This window comes from Lissotriton helveticus, chromosome 6 (genome assembly GCF_964261635.1).
Source record: "Lissotriton helveticus chromosome 6, aLisHel1.1, whole genome shotgun sequence".
NCBI lineage: Eukaryota > Metazoa > Chordata > Amphibia > Caudata > Salamandridae > Lissotriton > Lissotriton helveticus.
The window spans coordinates 422316826-422333010 of record NC_136067.1 but is presented as its reverse complement, the minus strand read 5'-3'; the positions used below and the strand labels follow the sequence as shown (position 1 = coordinate 422333010).

The 16185-nt window shown below is 47.6% G+C and overlaps 1 protein-coding gene across 11 annotated transcripts in view; it reads left to right on the top strand.

Moving 5' to 3' along the window:
• The window catches only part of DCDC2C (doublecortin domain containing 2C), a 5988712-nt gene that overhangs the window by 997505 nt on the left and 4975022 nt on the right, over nucleotides 1-16185 (top strand). The gene's annotated exons all lie outside the window — the stretch shown is intronic.

The window sequence follows — 16185 nt, the reverse complement described above, 5'->3', positions numbered from 1 at the left end:
CTGACTTATAAGGAAATTAAATATGCCAATTGGGGATGAGCCAATTTTACCACATTTAAGGGAGAAAGCACAATCCTTTTAATGTCTTAATACCAGCAAAAATGAGGTCAGATAACATGGAGGAGGGAGGCAAACATTTTGGGGTAAGACCACCCTAAAGCTGTCAGGCCTAACAGGGTGTGAGGTTAGAGGTCGCAAAAGCAAGTGTTTGGCAACTATTATCAAACGTACAAGTTTCCAAATTACCGTTGAATGACTTGCAGCTAGATACCTCTTTCGATAGCATCACGCTTACTTGGCTGGATGACGTAGTCGTAGCCCTTTAGTCTAGCCAAAGTGAAAGCGGCTATTGATTAGTCTGCTGGGGGAGAGGGATAAAATAGGGCAAAGAAATAGGAGCAGGAGGGCTAATTACAGAATGTGTTAGGTATTTAAAGAAAAACGTGCTCTATACCTAATAGAGGTATATGAGGAGGCCTTGACTGATGGCATTCTCCAAGCTAGAGAAGCAGGTATTACTGAAACCAGATAAAAATAGTAGATTATGCCTGCCCTTTAGGCCTCTGTCCTTAATAAATAGAGACAATGAAATTCTTTCCAAATTTATCTCGATTACACTGGGCTCTCTTATATAAATGCTGGTACTGCATAGCAGAATACCCTCAGGTAGTCTGCTTATTTTATTTGCATTCCATCGATAGAGGCATCTAGTCGCAGATTCCTTAATTTTGAATTTCACATGCGTCAGACTGGAGCCAAACGATTTTTATTCGAGCAATGCCTTTACGTGCCAGTAGGTGGCGTCGATCAGCACCTAGCGATGTGTCCGCCTTTGTGACATTAGTGTCACCTATGTAGGCATCACCTTGGTGCCCTAATGTTTTATTTCCGTGACATTTAGCATAGATTCATGAAGAAAGCTACCCTCTGTCCCTTTTTGACAAGCCTTTTTCAACTTTTTGTCAAACATTTTTATGTGTAGGATGTCCAAAAAAGCTTCCGATAGCGCTTGTCACTGCGCCATTTCGGTAACGGATCCGCACCTGGTGTGCCTATGTCACTGCGTCGTTTGCCCCTGATGTCTCGTTCTTGGTATTTGTTGAGGGGACGGTCCGGGCACTACTCCGGGAGCCCTAAGTCTTCATCCTCCCTCTCGAAGTCTTTGAGTTGTCAGAAAAGGCGCATAAAAATCATAAATCATTCTATCCATGGAAAAACTACGCTAGACCTGCTGTGCAGATTTTGAGTATGGATGGCTGGTGGTGATTTAGTTGGCACCAATATCTTCAGTATAATTTCTACATTAGGCACGTCGCTGGTGCCCCAAAGGTAAGCACGTCCGCGGCCGGACAGCACCATGCACCAGTACACCATGTCATTTAACCCTGCATACTAGGAAGAAATTACTGGACATTGGTAAGAGATGCAAGTGTAATGTTTGTGAAACTCATGAATGTAACATGACAGCCAGTTTGTTTAGATGTCCTCAATGTGATTTATTTTTGGAACCAGTTCTTAATGATAGCATTCATCAGGCAGAGCTGACACGCGGTTACAAATGGAACACAACTATCTGGTAGCTCAGGGGAGCTTCTCAGGTATGTACTCTTCAATGTTAGATCTTTGGTAAAGAATAATGAGTAATTTGCTGACTCATGTTCTCATCTACTTGAGCTTGTATTCCTTACAAAAACTTGGCTTGACATATCTTCTGACCTGGACTTGGTAATTGCTATACCGGATGGATATAAAATATCCTGTGTAGAGAGAGAAGATAAACAGAAGGGGGAATCGTAGTGGTATATCGCAGTCATTTATGTTTTCTTTTAGTCCAGCTTTACACTTTTGTGATGAGGCCTTGTTATTCACCTTTAGTTTCAATGAACTCTCCACATTTCATGGGCCATTAGTTGATTGCCCACCGAGCCCACAAGGGTGTTTCGTTATGGCCGTGCTGACATTTTTTTGGAATCTAGTATTGAGCTTGCAAACTTTACCTTATTAGGAGATTTTAATTTTCATTTAGAAAAGAATGATTGTCCAAATACAGCTCAGCTGCGTGACTGTCTTGAGAGTTTTGACTTGCACCAACTAGTGAGCCATCCTACGCACAAATCCAATCATAAATTGGATGTCATATTTATCAATTACCCGGGGCTGTGCTTTGATAGTGATTCCCCTGGCTTGGACGTACCACAACATGGTCTGTTTCAGTCTGACAGTCCCTAAGAAAGGTAATGCTATCTCCAGTTCCCTGAAAATTACTAAAAAACACTTCTGGCGGAAAGTCGGTGACACAGTTTTAGATTAAGTGTGGAATCAACAGAAACCTGATTTAAATGGTAACATTGGAGTTACTACTGGCAATATTAATGTTTAGCTTGAAGCAGCAGCCATGAAGATGGCGCCTTTAAAACGTTTAAATGTTTTCGGAAAGCCCCCACCGTCCAGTGGTACTCCCCTGAGCTGAAAAACTTAAGCAAAAGTGCAGGGCCCTTGAAAGAAGATGGAGAATTGACTATGAAGAGGAGAGAAAAAAGTGCAACATAAGGCGGCAATAGTAGAGTATAAAACCTTAATTTTCTGCTACAACTAAAAGGCCATGTTCATATATGGCAGTATGCTCTTTTTAGGTCTAGCCTATGCAGCACGCATGTGCTGCATAGGAGACCTTTAACCATCATGCTGCTCTTTCTCAAAGGACATACTCGTGCTTGTGGCGACATTCGCCTTGCGGGAATGCGCAGCGGTGCACCACAAGCATGAGTATGTGCTTTGAAAAAGAGCACACTGCGCGCACGCATCCATGCACGCACACACCACTCCCGGGCCAGTAAACACATGCGCGCACCTCTCTCCTCGCCCACTCACCACCGCAGTTAGTTGGGTTCCACAGACAAAAAGCCTTATTATGAGGCCTCCGATGGTCTCCTTTTATCCTACATAAGTATCTGTTTTTGTTTTTTTTTAACTTTATTTTCTTGTTAAAGCACAATAAGCACACTTTTCCAGCACATACCTTAAAGTAAAAAAAAACATTAACCTCGCATTTCCTACTCTGGTCACTAAACACAATTTACAACTTTTGTTCTACTTCCCAGCTGTGGTAAACTTCTCTCTGTGTGCTTTTGAGCTCAACCACGCCTGTTGTGCTTTTGGTCACCCGTTATTTCTAAAAACCTACACACCCTGATCATAGAATTTCACTAAACAGCCCCCCAGCCCCCGTCCTCCCCACACCCCCACACTGACTTGCTGTCTTCCTTTTCCATTTGTAAGCTTCACGATCTCACTTCAGGGTTTTCTTATCCTTTGGCCATAATTGCAATTACATTTTAAATGGACATTCGCATGCTGCTTTTGTTCCTGGACTTTATTTTCACCGTTTGTTGAATCATGTAGTAACTAGAGCAATGACACTCCATACTGCATTTCCTTCCAATCCGTTCTAAATTACCAAGTATGCTTTTTCACAGATGTGTCCTTTCATCACATCACCGGGCAAGATATGTTCTTCTCAGCCTTTACCCCAAAGAGGACTTTTGGTTCCCCTTACCCCCATCCCTAGCCTATTCAACTGCACTTCCTGGGCCAAACCTTCCTTAGTAGCAGTGGCCCTGTGCACCAAAAATCCTCTGAATCCAGATTACTGCTTCATTTCATAATTCAAGCAGGGGCACAGGAGCCCATTTCCTTCCCTGTACTACATACAGCCCTTGACACACTGACTATGCCTCTGCGCATTTTGTGTTAAATATGTTGTGGTGAATTGCGCTGTCACCTACAAAGTATGTGAACTGTGTAATGACTGTAAGCAGTCTAGCCTACACACGCACACGCATCCACACAATCGCAGGCCAGGCGTGGCCTGCGGCATCAATAAAAGAAGGACGTTGCGCTCGAGCACGTCACTTCCGAGCAGAGACACAGTGTAGGTGTGAGTGCCTTGCTGCTGCGCGTCCAGCCTCCGCGCAAGGCCTTAGGCCAACTCTGCCCACAGGTGCCCACACAAATCACGCCACAACATTGGCGACGAGGGGGCCCAACCCTCGCTTGCACACCTGTGCCTCGTCGGAGCGTCCTGCTCCACCCCGCGGTGCCTACCGTGTATATCCTGTTCGGCCCTTCCTGCAACCGTGGGCCCTGCATGCCTGTCCTCCGCCCTCAGTCCAGGGACACGACAGTACCCACGAGGCTCTGCGGAGGCAGCGGCGCCGGAGCGCGCGAAGCCGGCCCGCCTTCGGCGACACCATGCCATTTCCCACGCATCTCGCGTGAGACGCGGAACGACGCTGCACCCTGCCATTGCTCACACATTGCGCGTGAGATAGGAATTCACCCTGCTGGAGGCTCCTGCATTGTGGGTGAGCTGTGGAACTCGCTGGGGGGTGTACCTACCGCACCCCAGAGCACCCTCTGCCTGCATCCAGGGGTGGACAGCCTCCGGACCAGCGCGCAGCGTCCACACGCTGCTTGAAGACTGACGTCACCGAGAGGGGAACACGGCCTACGGCGTGAACACCACCCCGACACGCCGCCACCATGGGGGACGAAGACGCGCCTGCGCCAATCATCAACATCCCATTTCAGCATGCAGCCACAGGGGTGCTACCGCCATTCAGTGAAGCGACCGACCCACCTACAGCCTCCCCAAGATGGAAGATATGGCTTGAAAGGTTGGAGAACTACTTTGTGGTGACTAGAGAGACAGACAATGCAGTGAAGCGGTCACTCTTGCTGCACTACGCAGGCGATGAAATATTTAGACTGTTCAAGCACCTGCCCAATACGGGGCCTCCGACCGACTATGACGCAGCAGTCGCCGCTCTGAATGGCCATTTTGACCCCCAACTGAATGTGGACTTCGAGGTCTTCAAGTTGGGGCAATCACGTCAAAGGGAAGGCGAGACGATGGACCAATTCCATGCCCGTGTCAGGGAGCTGGCCAGCTCTACTGACGAAGACCAACCAAGACATTGAGAGGGGCGATTCTACGGAAACCGGGCATATCACTGGAAGATATCCTAATCCTCGCTCGATCCCACGAACTCTCAAGCGTCAGAGCCACCGCCATGGAACAGGCACCACATAAGCCACCAACCAAGATAGAAAATATCAAAGTGGAACGGGCGGATGCAGTACGGTCCCAACCGCGTGGACCACCGCAAAAGGAATACCGAAGGGACCCAACTCGAACACGATGTAGATACTGTGGGCATGAACCCCACGCGGCCAAGGACTGCCCGGCCCAAGGGAAAACATGCGCAAATTGTGGAATACCGAACCACTTTGCATCAGTGTGTCGCAGGAGAAACACCCCAAAAACATTCAGAAAGTCACGGATGCCCACAAAAGCTGTCCGCCAACTGTCACTAAACGACCCACCACCAGCAAGGGCAGAGAAACTCCTACCCACCGTGTATGACGACTCGGAGTCGAAGGATGAGGCGGCATACATCGTCTCATTTGCACGAGAGCTTAAACAACAACGACGGCCACAGCCCACATGCATCGTACAGATGGCGGGAAACGAGGTCAAGGCCATAATCAATACGGGTGCCACGGTAAATGTGATGGGTCTGCAACAATTCAACAAACTACGCCCACGGCCTGAGGTAATACCATCCAGGACGAGAATCTTCGCCTATGGAGCGGACACACCGCTACCTCTCAAAGGCAAAATCACGATACCCATCCAGGCCGATGAGTCACAAGTGATGGCAACGATCCACATCATCAACCGGGAGGCCGACACATTGATAAGCAGCCACACAGCAGAGGACTTGAAACTTAGAGCTTTTGCAAACCGCATACGAGCACATCAAGTGGACGAGCTATTGGCACGCTTCCCTGAACTATTCAAAGGCTTGGGCTGCATCAAATGTGAACCCGTCAAACTGCACATTGACAGATCGATCACCCCCACCGCATTGCGCCACCGCCTGATACCCTTCCACCTACGCCCGTTGGTGGAGAAGGAACTGGAGAAATTAGAATAACTGGGCGTCATTGAGAAAGTCACAGGGCCCACCCCATGGGTGTCACCCATGGTCATCGTGGAGAAACCCAAGCAGCCGGGCGCAATAAGATTATGCATCGACATGCGGCTTCCAAATGCCGCGATCCGAAGGGAGAGACATTTGACTCCTACCATGGATGACATCGTCGCTGACGTAAACGGGTCGAAGTGGTTTTCAAAGATAGACCTAAATGCCGGATACCATCAGCTGCCCCTAGCGGAGGAAAGTCGCTTCATCACCACCTTTAGCACCCACATGGGGCTCCGACGCTACAAACGGCTGAACTTCGGCATCTCCTCGGCGGCGGAGGTGTTCCAAAACACCATCCGAGAACTTCTCTCGGGATTGCCGGGAGTCATAAATGTCAGCGACGACATCCTGATACACTCTGCCGCTGCCTCGGAACACTACAAGCACCTGAGGGATGTTCTGAAGAGACTGAGCACCCACGGAGCAACCCTCCATAAAGAGAAATGTCAGTTCTTTCAGCCCTCGATAGAATTCTTTGGTTATGTCTTCAACCAGGAGGGCATCCAAATTGACCCGAGAAAACGAAGGCCATCAAGGACGCGTTAGCGCCGAAGTCCCCGACAGAAGTGAGAAGCTTCCTCGGTATGGCCACTTACTGTGGCTGATTCATACCGGGCCTGGCCACCAGGAGTGAGCCGCTACGAGCACTGACTAAGACCGACGCCCCATGGCAGTGGGGCTCGCGAGAAGACGAAGCATTCCAAGGGATCAAGGATGCACTCCTGGAGAAAGCCACACTCTCCTACTTCGACCCCACGAAACGCACGGAGGTGATCGTCGATGCCAGCCCGGTGGGGCTCGGTGCGGTCCTGACCCAAGAACATGAACCTGGCCAGTGGACGGCATTAGCGTTTGCCAGTAAGGCCTTAACCCCGACTGAGACGAGATACGCCCAGATTGAGCGCAAAGCCCTCGCTATCAAGTGGGCCTGCAGCCACTTTCATTTATACCTACAAGGTCACCCGTTCGTAATGGTCACTGACCATCAACCACTAGTACCCCTCTTCAAGGGAACCGCCCCTCATCCGCCACCTCGCATCGAACGGTGGGTGATCCAATTACAATCATACGAGATGGAGGTCACCTACCGCCCAGGGGCCAAAAATCCTGCGGACTACTTGTCACGCCATCCCTCACAAGATCCTAAACCAGCGGACGACGACTGTGAGGAGTATGCTCGGTGGGTGGCCATCACATCATGCCCGAACAGCATGACCATCGAAGACATCAAGGAAGCAGCAGCCACCGACAATACGTACCGGAGGTCGCTTCAGGCCGTCCAAGATGGTTCATGGGCTGACTACCTGCGTCCACCCACTTCCTGGGCTGCGGAAGATAAAGAATCGCTCACGAAATTCTGGCGAATACGGCACGAGCTGAGTGCCACGGACGACGGAGTGTTGCTAAGAGGAACACGGCTGGTCATACCACAAAGCCTAAAACACCGGGCAGTACAGCTAGCCCATGGAGGGCACCAAGGTACGACCAGGATGAAGGCACGCATGAGGGAGAAGGTATGGTTCCCGGATCTGGAAACCAGGGTAGAAGAATACGTGAGGAATTGCATGAGTTGCCAACTGACGAGCGACCCGGAGAGACCCGTGCCAATAATCACGGAAGACGCCTGTACATCTCCCTGGACCAAAGTGAGCATAGACTTTGGAAGCTTCCCCGGGGAAGGACACACGCTAGTAGTCATCGACTCATACTCCAAGTACCCGATAGTGGAGAGAGTAGCCTCCACTGCTTTCACACACGTAGGACCGGCGCTGGGAAGGATCTTCTCCATGTTCGGCTACCCAGTGGAAATACGGAGCGACAACGGGCCACCGTTCCAGGGGGCTGAATTCGCCACATTCCTCACAACAAGAGGAATTCAGCATCGCCGCATCACACCTCAGTGGCCCGAGGCGAACGGGGACATGGAGAGGTTTATGCGGACCCTCAACAAAGTATTCCGAATCGCCTTAGTGGAACATGCCGATCCCGAACAACGATTGCACCAGTTCCTGCGAGAATATCGGGGTACTCCCCACTGCATAACCCAAAGGAGCCCATGGACCCTCATGTTCCAAGGACCCCGGAGAGACCTCCTCCCCACAGCCCCGGGGTGGACACCACCCCTGGCTGACACAGAAGAAGCCCAGGCACGGAGGCGGCAAGGGAATCAGCGCATCAGCATGCAGTGGAGGGCCACTCCAAGAGACCTAAGCCCGGGGACTCGAGTGATCATCAGGAACAGACGTCCGGGGGGGAAGTTCCAAACCCGCTACGAGCCGGGCACGTGAACCGTGACGGCAACAAAAGGCACCATGGTCACAGCCCAAAAGGGAGGAGAAGAGGTATCATGAAACACCTCGTGGTTCAAAGCCCTCCAGCCGGAGTGTAGACAACGATCGGAGATAGCAGAAGAAGAAAGCCAGTCAAGTGGGGCGGCGACTTCAGGACGAGAAGATACAAATCCCCCAGAATGCCAAGTGGACGATCAGGAATCCGCAGCATCATCCCAAACATCGGCGGCTGCAATCAGAGACACTCATCAGAATGATGAGGGCGGCAGGGGAAGCACCCGAAGATACAACTTGAGACCTAACCCACCACCGAGCCAGAAATGAAGAGACTATGCCTGCCTGCTGAGACCCTGAATCGGTCAACAAGGGACACGCAAGTACCCAGGCATTTTGATGTGAAGTATTATAAGACTGATTTTAATTTCATTGATTTAAAAGAAAACAAATTGCATAGTTGGATAGGGATGTAATGACTGTAAGCAGTCTAGCCTACACACGCACACGCATCCACACATCCGCAGGCCAGGCGTGGCCTGCGGCGTCAATAAAAGAAGGACGTTGCGCTCGAGCACGTCACTTCCGAGCAGAGACACAGTGTCGGTGTGAGTGCCTTGCTGCTGCGCGTCCAGCCTCCGCGCAAGGCCTTTGGCCAACTCTGGCCACCGGTGCCCACACAAATCACGCCACAACAAACTGGTCCTCCTGAGTAAACACCAACCACAGCTCACCATGCCTCTCCTCTCCACCCGCTCTTTCAGGGACATGCTTTCCGTTCGTGCAGCAGGTGCAATGGCGCTGGGGCACACAGGCCTCAGGGATCTATTAAACTAAGATCATTTCTTTATTTTACACTAAACTGGGCCCACAACACACTGGATACCACTCTGCGCACTTTACTTTTTCCGTTTGAGGTACAAGCTATGCTATTTCAAAGTTGTCATCGTGAAGCAACCACCCCCACACACTATGCTTTACGGACCCCACCTCCCCCCCAGGCCTTTGTCTTATGATTACATGTTTTTTTTTTATATATATTTTTATTAAAGACAATCATCCAATTTGCAATACTGACAGTTATCAGACAGTCATTTCGCTTGGTTAAGTTACATATGCTCAAACTTAAATTCTGTACAAAAGCAATAGTACACTTTACATCTTGCAGCAGTTCCCTCTCCATCTCGTTCCCTTTCCTGTTTATGATTACATGTTTTAACCGTGTCCATCGTGTGCTTCCCCCCCCCTTTTGTGCTTCATTGTTCAGTCTCCCACATGCTTCTGATATCGACCCAGGCATTTGGCGATATTTGTAATCTGTGTTATTTGTAAACAACCATTAATTCTGGCCATTGTTATTCTCTAAATTTCACCCAACAAATCTATATTCATGTTCTTTTAACCACCACGGCATGCAATTACCGACTTTCACATGCTGCTTAGGTTTGTGGACTTTATTTTCACCATTTGTCGGCTCCTGTACTAAACCGATCACCCTGCCTGCCCTTCAAACTCAGCCTAAAATAACCAGCATTGGCATAGCCAATAGGTCTCGCCTTTGGGACCTTATAAGTCTTTAGCCATGCAACAGTTGATGTTGTTGCACAAAGGGTATTGTGCTGGATAACTAAACACTTATGAAGGTGACTCACAAATTGTAGTGTACATCTCTTCTGATGCTGATGTGATAGTTATCAAATGTAAGGAATGTATGCTGACCATTGTCACTTCATAGATAGAGGTAATCCTTTTTGGTTCTGATCTCTCCTTCTGGGACTTCTTGGTGGCCTTCTTGGTTAGGCACCCTCCCCAGTCCAGTTCAGAAATCTACAGATCTAGATTCTAGTTTGATGAACACCTCTGCTTTTCAGATCAAATAAATAAGATCACATCATCATGCTCTTACCTTCTTAGGGTTTTGAGGAAGGTGTTTCCTTTGATTCCGGTGGGTTTGCAGAAGATGCTTATTTCGGTCACTCCAGAATTCGGATGCGTGCCTGATCATAAGGATTCTCAAGTTTACCTCAATCTCCAAGGGCATTTGTGACTTTCATTGGTTACTGGTCACTGAGCTGGTCAGATTTAAACCCCTGTACATCGTTTTTTTTTGTTTTTTTTAAACTTAATTTACATTTTTCAGAATTTAGTACAATAAGTTTTCCAGCTCCAAATCCTTAATATTTATAACATTACAGTACGGGAGACAATGGTTCAGGCGTTGCTTTACATTTATCTCCACAGTAGTTTAGTCGGTTTGGACTATAGGTGTCTTACTTGCCTAATCTGCATGCTCGCTGATCACAATAGCAAGTACTTATCGCCACAGTGCAAAACAAACCACGATATGAATAGAAATACATACAGTCAATTAGAATATCTCAAGTCTGCATCTAATGTACAGTGTTTAACGGATTAGCCAATACCCGCAGGCACAAGTCTGTGTTCTGACTGAGTGGCAGGTTATGATTGTGTCACCGCCGTGTACCATTTAAAAGGGCCCCATATGTCTTGCGGGCGCGATGTACTAGGCAAGGTGGAGGCATACAAATCGTAGTTGATGCTGCAATATGCCAGACTGCTTAGCCATTCCTTGAAAGTCGGGGCAGCCTTCCACACCCATTTGGGTGCTATTTCTCTTTTGGCCAACAACAACCCTACGGCAGTGAACTTCCGGACCGACTTTGGGATATTAATTACGTATCCCAGTAATGCTACTTCTGGAGTGGAGATTAGGCTCAGGCCAACCATGTCTCAGAAAGTGCTGTATATTTCGGCCCAATACTTGCTTATTTTGCTACAGGTCCAGGTAAGGTGTGCAAAGTCTGCGTGCGGTGATTTACATTTTAAACATTAGTGGGGTCTGTCTGGGTCTATTTTCTGTGCCATCATAGGGGTAATGTATATTCTGCGCAAGTATTTGAAATGGATGCGTTTATGGCGGCTATTTAATGAAACCTCCTTGTTTTGCAGGCAGAATGCAGCCCATTGGTCATCAGTAATAAGGTGTCCCAGATCGGTCCTTATTTTGGTGTCACGTGTTGGGATTATCTCAACACAGGCTCGGTATAGTTTGGAAACCAAATGGTCCCCACTGGTGCTGTCTAGAATAGTGGAAAGTGGGGTGAATGGATCAGGTTCTACGGGAAAGCCGGCGATCTTAGCTCTCAGGGCTGCGCGAAGGCGGGCAGGCACAAATTTATCCATGAAGGATGCCTCTGTACATTTATCTCCATCAGAGACTGAGAAAGCTTGGCGTTCAAGGTATAGATCGCCAATAGGGGTCATGCCGAACCTAGAGAGAGTGCGCTGCACTATTCTTTAACCCATGATGGGGATCCATCATTTATTTGAAATCGCTAAGCTTAGGGAAAATGGTACTGGCGATCCCAGTACTCTGACTAGTTATTGCCTGGCCCAGCTGGTGGTGGAGACTGTCTGCATGTCTATAGGGTCACGTGGGTAGCCCATAGGGTAGCACCGTATTCAATGTGTTCGGCAGGACCAAATCTGCTTCAGCTCGTAAATAAGTGATTCTAGCATCAAGATGGAACCAGGATTGCGTATAGCTGCACTGAGCACCCAAATAGTATAGCTGAAAATTGTGGACTCCAAAGCCACCTCTATGATATGGGAGTGTCACAACCTCCCAGCGAACTCTGGGCCTTTTACCCCCACCCCCCCAATTTAAACGAATAAGATGAGTGTATATTGATTTGAAGAATCAATGGCGTAACACGTTAGGAATATTGTTAAATAGATACAGGATTTTAGGCAGGACAATCATTTTAATCAGCGCAACTCGCCCAGCGAGCGAAAGTGGAAGTCTGAGCCACCTGTCTACCTGCTTTTCCATTGTGTGGACCGCCATGCCGTAGTTTGACAGTATGATTTCGGTGGTATTTAAATGTATGTTTATCCTCAGGTATTTTACGGAGTCCGAACACCAGGTAAGTGGGTATTTGCATTCCCATCTGATCGTGCCCGTGGTGAGGGGGGAGTATCACAGACTTGTGCCAATTCATACCAAGGCCGAAGAAACTGCTAAACTGAATGATCTCTCTGATTAGTGGTTTTAAATTGTTTTGGGGTCCCTGACATACAATATAACGTCATCATGTATAGGGATACTAGTAGAGGCCCAGTGTTAAATTGGAGCCCCCACTGCAGATGCCGCTCCTGGAAGTGTCGAATTAGTAGGTCCATTGATAATATGAAAAGGAGCGGTGACAGGGGGCATCCCTGTCTGGTGCCGCAGGATAAAGTAAAGGAGCGGGAGAGTGAGCCATTCAAATGCAGTCTGGCAGTGGGGGCCGAGTACAGCAGTGCTGTACGGTTGACGAACCCAAAGGGCATTCCCAGCCTGCGCATGACTGCCCATATAAATGGCCACTCCAGGGAGTAGAATGCTTTCTCCGCGTTCAGCATAACTGCCGCAGCCGGTGTCTCTGGGTTGATTCGATGCAGAACTGCGAATATTGTGTGCAGGTTTAGGGAAATACATCTGTGGCGTACAAAGGCCGACTGGATGGAGGATATGATTTTTTCCAGTAGTAGGGCGAGGCTTATAGCGATCGTTTTTGCCAGTATTTTATAATCGAAAATTAATAGTGACAACGGTCTATATGACCCGTACTGCAAGGGATTTTTGCCAGGTTTTTGCAAAAGGACGATCACTGCTTCTCTCAGGTTGGGGGTAACTGATTTTGTTCTAAAGATTTGTGATAAATTTCTGGGAGCTTCGGGCCAGTATGTCTTTGTATCGTTTATAAAAGTACCCTGTGAAGCCATCAAGGCCAGGAGCAGTGGAGCTTGTTATTTCGTCTGTAGAAAACGGCTCAGCAAGGAAGTCCTGCATATATTTTTCCATATATACAAGAGCAATCTTAGCAAAATAATCATCTTGTTCTGCAGCAGTGTGCACAAGCTTGGCGGAGTATAGTGATTCATAATACGCCAAGAATGTGTCACGAATACCCGATGTCTCTGTTAAGGTTAGCCCAGTATCTGTCCGGAGTTCTGTGATATATGATTTAGAGTGTGGGGGTCTCAGTAGTTGTGCTAATGTGCGCCCCGGTCTCTCGCCCTCGCCATACCTATGCGCTACTGTATATTTGCTGAGGAAATGTGTTTCCCTCCATGCAGCTTCCTGAAAGTCTGCCAGTAACGCCAGTCGGCGCAGTCCCCCCTCTGCCGTGTCTGCAGAGAGAAGAGTAGAGGTGACTAAGTCCGTCAGCTGCTGTTCGATGGTGGCCAGCGTTTTTTCTCAGATCTTTCAGTACCCCAGCGTGTTTCGAAATGGCCCTACCCCTAATACAGGTCTTAAAGGCCTCCCAAAGCGTTGCCCATGTGTCCACAGACCCCGTATTTAATTCAAAATACTCCTCAACTGCTTCTCTAATTTCAGAGTCAAACAGGTTGTCATTTTATGCCCTGCCGGAAATCACTACTGACGCTCATGTCCTTCTGGTCTGGGAATACACAACCGACTAGGGCATGATCGGTGTAGGTCCTAGGAAGTATCGTAATAGATTTGTGACTTTCTGAGTGGGTTTGAGGTGAGTAGCCAGTAATCTAGTCTGGTCCATGTGTTGTGTTGGGCTGAGTAGTGTTTAAATCCCGGATTCGCCGGGTTGCGGACCCTCCAAACATCAGACATCACATGTATCCAGTAGCACCTGGCGCGCACAGGGTTTGGAGTCTGTGGCACCAGAGGAGCTGTAGAGTGTACGGTTAAGAAGCAAGTTAAAATCACCCCCTATTATCAAACTCCCCGTGCCCATGCGTAGAAGTGTGGCATCCAACACTTGAAAAAATTCAGGACTGTCTGTGTTGGGGGCGTAAATGCCTATTAGCATAAAGTTATGGCCCATCAGTTTGCCCACTACTATTGTGTATTGGCCCTTTTTTCATTGTAGCAGCAGAGCAAGGAGAAAGGGAGCTGCTTGTGGATTAAAATCACCGTGCCACAATCATAGGTAATGTAGTTGGAAAAAAAACGGTGAGCACCCCAGCTAACCGCAAATTTTGTGGTGTCTGACCTGGGCAAGTGAGTCTTCTGCAAAAATGATACATCAAAGCTATGCCGTTGCAAATAATGTGATCAAAACAGGCTTGGGTCTATGTCCTACCTGGCCTAGACCTCTCTAATTTTAAACAACAAAGAAGATGGCCAGCTAGTTTATTCAAATATACTCACACCACACTTAACCAAAGAGTCTTAAGCGGGCCCACTTGTCATTTAGTGATTTTTACTTTTTTTGCTAAATTTTTTGAAGAACATTTGCATATGTCCAAATATCAAGATACTCAAATAGCAAAATTCACATAAAACACCATCTTACGCAAAAAACATTTTACAAACATAAATGCAAGACATAAATGAAAAACATGCATGGGAACACCATATACAAACAAGGGAAGGAGAAGATGCCTCTAAACATTCAATTCATGGGGCACCAGTCCTGATAACATACAAACAGACAAGCGACCATTAGCTTCTTCTCTTGCTGGCCTGCTTGTTTGACTGTGCTGGAAACTTTTTTATTTACAAGGGACCAAAAACAGGTGGACAATGTCCTCAATTGTTATCCTGAAATACCCTTCCTAGATCCTGTTCCAGCACAGGGTCAACGCGTTTCGAACCCGAGTGCTTTTTTGAGGGTTCTCCTCAGGACATGGACTGGAAAGTGGCCTGTACTGTGGGACATACAAATAAATACATGATTGGTGTTGGAACGCTGAACAAAATTATACTCATTCTGATTGAAACCTTAAACCTCTTAATGTGTATACCTGTTACTCATGCAGTATCCCCAAGGCGACTGTGTCGGCTCTTGTTGAAACAACGATAATCTGCAAGAATAAAATTGCAAGGGACCTCCTTAGTAGTGTCAATGAGGTCTCGACTGGCATGTCTGTTTACATACATGTAGTTGTCTAATTACTACCTCACGGTAATGTGCGTAGCTTCACCGTGGTGCGCTGTGGCTTGTGTGGTACCCGTCCTGTGAACAACAGTTCATAATGGATATAATCAGGCTTTCCGTATGCACATAGCCGGGTTCAGCTGTATCGTGACGCAGGAGTTTTTATTTGTCATCACATACCTGTGGGCTTCTTAATGAAATTGTATCCCAATTCGCTCGTACCTTTTCAACTGAATGGCACTTCGTGTTGTTTAATCCGGGTCTGGGAGTTAACAAAAGGATAGCATTTAGAGCGGTTGTCTTCCTTAAAACAGAACTCGAGTCTTTTGAATAAAGTGGTGACTACTCCACTAGTATCTCATTTTTTGGAAAGAAATCATGGTCCCAATGAATTCAAATGGACAATCCTGTCATCTATCAAAATTGCTGGAGGCACCGGAGGAGACCCTGATTTACAGTTGACCCAGAAGGAGGCCTTTTTAGTTATGAAATTCAATACAGCATTAAACGGATTGAATGAGATCTCTGAATTAAGTAATTTTGCCAAAAAAGTAAAAATCACTAAATGACAAGTGGGCCCACTTAAGACTCTTTGGTTAAGTGTGGTGTGAGTATATTTGAATAAACTAGCTGGCCAACTACTTATTTATTTAAAGTTGCAAATAATGTAGCACGTTTTTTTCCTTTTTTGGGATTGTTGAGTTCCCTAACGTTTCAGGTGATGAATGTCAGATTGCATGGTCAACTAAGTTAGAGGCAGTAGTCATTTTTGTTGTGGGGCAATGTGATGAAAGTGTGGTGAGTGGCATGAGGCCACCGAGTGTCGAGCAAGGAGCCGGTAAAGAAATAACATTTAACAATTTCGAGACCCCCACCCAACCACGCAACCCAGTTCGCAAGGCCAGAACCCAACCAACCAGTAAC